This window comes from Neltuma alba, unplaced genomic scaffold (genome assembly GCF_004799145.2).
Source record: "Neltuma alba isolate B1F8T4 unplaced genomic scaffold, ASM479914v2 tig00003970_pilon, whole genome shotgun sequence".
Classification (NCBI taxonomy): domain Eukaryota; kingdom Viridiplantae; phylum Streptophyta; class Magnoliopsida; order Fabales; family Fabaceae; genus Neltuma; species Neltuma alba.
In genome coordinates, this window is record NW_021633501.1 from 16,446 (window position 1) to 20,573 (window position 4,128).

The following is a 4,128-nucleotide window of genomic DNA, read 5'->3' on the forward strand; positions in this document are numbered from 1 at the left end:
GACATAGGAGTATTAATTGCTAATTTATTTTATTTTTTGGTGAAGAATTACTATTAGTATTATATATTTATTCAGTTTCTTTACGGTATTTTTAGTAGCACGCTATTTATTTCATGTGGAAAAAAAATCAATTTATGATGAGTTTGATACTCCCTCGGTTGCCTTAAATAAGTGATAATTTTTTTAATATGATGTTTTCCTATTTATAAAAAATAGTTAGAATTTGCTTCCAATGTTTTCATTAATTTTTTGTTTTGTCTATATGTGATTACTCATATCAAAATCATTATATCTATTATCAAAGTAAATTGTTCAAATAGTAATTCTTTCATTTTTTACACTCGATTCCATTAAGGATAATTTGGAAAAAAAAAAAAGTTAACCAATTTTCTAATTAACTTTGATTCAATTAATTAAAGGAATGGAGAATATTTCAAATCCATGCCTCCCCTTTTCGTATAATTGTATAGCCCTGATAGTGAGGTTTTAATGAACATGAAATACTATTATCAAAGCAAATACAATAATTACATCATGAAAAGAATGTTTGATCTGAAAAAAAAAATTTATGAACAGAAAGTAGGGCACACCATGGATGTTCATGTCAACCCTGTGTTGGGCTAATGCGTCATCCCTCACGAAACAAAAAACCAAAAATGATCACACTGATCTTCGCTTTGATATATTTTCTAACAACTCTCTTCACATAACAACCTTTTTTTTTTTTTTTTAAACCTTTCCTTTTCATATTGTAATGTTCACTGATTGCTTAGTTGACAAGGAATTATTCTGCCTCAACCAATCAACTATATTATAAGTCTTTAAGGCTTATACTTCATGTTCCTTCTGAGAGGTACACTAATATCCATTCGAGTTTTGATGCAAGGCAAGCTTTGTGAGAGAGAGTGATCATGTATTGGAGTAGTCTAAAAATGCTTCAAACCATATCCTTTGCGTGGGTTTTGTGGGGAGGGATTCTACACATCAATGGAAGCAAGAGTTTCATAGAGAGAGAAAAAGAAGCACTTTTGGAGCTAAAGAAAGGGCTTGTGGATGAGTATGGCATCTTGTCTTCATATGGTCCAAATGGAGATGCTGACTGTTGTAACTGGTGGGGCATTCACTGTAGCAACTAACCAAGCCATGTTATGAAGCTAGATCTTCATGTTCGTGATTATGGTAAACCTTTGAGAGGTCAAATTAGTTCTTCTTTGGTGGAACTGCAACAGTTGAATTATTTAGATTTCGGTTGGAACGATTTTTATTGAAACCCAATTCCAAAGCTTCTTGGCTCTCTTACCAATTTAAGAACTCTTGATATGAGGCATGCTTACTCTGGTGGGAAAATTCCTTATCAATTAGGAGAACTCTCAAGCCTACAGAATCTTCATCTCTAGTTTAACTACCTTATAGGTGAAATCCCTTGGCAATTGGGAAATGTTTCTAACTTACCGCAACTCAATCTCCATCAAAACCATTTAGGGGGCTTAATTCCTCACCAATTCGGTAATCTTTCAAGATTAGAGATTCTTGTTCTTGATTCAAATGACAATCTTCTGATTGATGTTGACAACATTTCATGGATTTCTCACCTTTCTTCTTTGAGCAATCTTCAACTAAATGATATGTCAAATCTTAGAAAATCAAAAAATTGGTTGCAAATGGTTGGTGTGCTACCAAATCTACAAGCTCTATCTCTCAAAAATTGTAGTCTTTCAAATAGAGATATTCTTTTTATGCATCCCTCAGTATTGAATTTTTCTTATTCCCAAATCATGCTTGATCTATTTCAAAATAAGTTCACATCATCCATATTTCCTTGGTTGTTCCATTTAAACTCTAGTCTTACATACCTGGATCTCAAAGGAAACCTCTTAGAGGGTTCCATTCCATATAATCTTGGGAAAACAATGAATTCTCTTCAATCTTTGGCACCTGATAACAATCACCTAAATGGATCACTGCCAAAAACAATTGTAAGTTTGTTAAAATTACAATATTTTGATGTTTCTAGGAACTCTTTGGATGATGAAATTACAAATTTGGAAGAGTTAAAATCTCAAAACTCCTTTACTCTGAAATTCAATGACAGTTGGATTCCTCATTTTCAACTGCAACCATTGGTGATGCAATCTTGCACGCTGGGTCCTTTATTTCCAAAATGGCTTGAAACACAAAATGGCATATCCTATCTTGATGTTTCTGATGTTGGCATATCAGACACCGCAACAATGGCCTCTTTTCTTTGCTCTGCCAAGAAAAGTCTAAGCTTTTTGAACATGTCAAGCAATCACTTCAAAGGACAACTTCCAGATTGTTTGAATGGCTTAAATTTAATAAGAATAATTGATTTTAGCAATAATGAATTCTCTGGAAACATTCCACCCCCTACGGGTTCCTTACTTTTGGTCTGTCGATTAGTTTTACTCAAGAATCACTTCACAAGCCAACCCCCATCCCTAAAGAATTGCATCGACTTGGTGATGTTGGACGTGGGGAGAAATAAATTAGTAGGACCCATACCTTGATGGATATTAGGATCTAACTTTCCTAAGTTGCAAGTTCTTAGCTTGACAAACAACAATTTTCATGGAAGTTTGCCGTCCCATCTTTGTCATTTGTCAACTATTCAAGTTTTAGATCTTTTAGTGAATAACTTGTCTGGACATATACCCAAATGCCTCCAAAATTTCATCATGATGACTCATAAACCTAGCATCTATGATGCCATTGAGCAATTCTTTGTCTTTCAGAATAATTCCCCTTCTTGGGTAGTTGAATATGACTTTTATCCCACAGTGAGATGGAAAGGAAAAGAGTTGTCATTCAAGGACAACAAAAGACTTTTGAGGTTAATTGACCTATCTGGGAATCAATTATCTCACAAGATTCCAGAAGAAATTGGGAGTCTCTTAGAACTAGTTTCTTTAGATTTATCAAATAACAATCTGAGTGGTGAAATCCCTTGAGAGCTGGGAAAGTTGCATGCCCTTGATTTTCTTGATTTATCAACAAATCATTTGTCCGGAAAAATCCCTTCAAGTCTATCTCAAATTGATAGGCTTGCCGTTTTGAACCTATCTCATGATAATTTATCTGGAAAAATTCCATCTGGAACGCAACTCCAAGGCTTCGATGCATCTGTATATGAGGGAAATCCCTATCTATGTGGGAGTCCACTTGAAAGGCTTTGTCCTGATGAAAACAGAAATCCAAAAGACTCGTTTACAATTGAGAAGCATGATGATGATTCAATTTTGAGCCAAGGCTTCTACATAAGTATGGGTTTGGGATTTGCTACTGGATTTTGGGCCATCTTTGGCCCATTGCTTCTCTTCCCCGCTTGGAGACATGCTTACTTCACCTTCCTGCATAATCTATGCGACAAGATTTTTGTGCTCACAGTAATCAACATATCAAGATGCCGCAGGTTCTTTGAAAAGTAAGTGATAATATTCTTTCCTTCGTTTTCCTTTTCAACAAAATTGGGAAACAAAAATAGATCAATTGATCCAAAGTAATTTCATACTTGTCATGAAAAAGTATATATAAAATATCTGAAACCATTTGGATGAGTCTCGAACTTCTCTAATCAATTTAATTATTCATTCATGAAACTTTTACAGTGCCTTGGTTTTAAATGCTATGTGTAACATCAGTTATCTCCAACCTGTTACTAACCTTTTTAAACTCCAAATTTAATAATACTAACCATGGTAGAAAAGAATCTTAGTACAATATTTCAAAAAGGCTACCATGGTTATAAAAAGAAATTCGATTCGCCAAAAATGTTAATCATGATAGAAAAGACTTGAACTAATTATTTAAAATGTCTATCATGATTATAAGAGTTTTACTAAGCAAATTGTATGAAAACCGTAATTAATAATAATATTTCACAATAATTGGGCCTTGGGCTTTGCAAAGCCCAGCACGTCACAATTCATTTCTAAGCTCATAACATGATATTTTCTGAATAAAATTTGTCCAAACCAACAGTAATCAACTACTTTCAAAAGTCATTGTGGGTTCACAACTTACCGACCCAAGCAACCCAGCAACAAAAGTAACTAAGACCATAAGTCTCAATTAAATCAGAGTATGCGAAGAGAGCTATATGTGGCAATA

At 34.0% G+C, this 4,128-nt stretch overlaps 1 pseudogene; it reads left to right on the forward strand.

Annotated features, from left to right (window-relative positions):
• The first annotated feature begins 932 nt into the window (after window positions 1–932).
• LOC114743190 (receptor-like protein EIX2) lies at window positions 933–3,446 on the forward strand (annotated as a pseudogene).
• The last annotated feature ends 682 nt before the right edge of the window (window positions 3,447–4,128 follow it).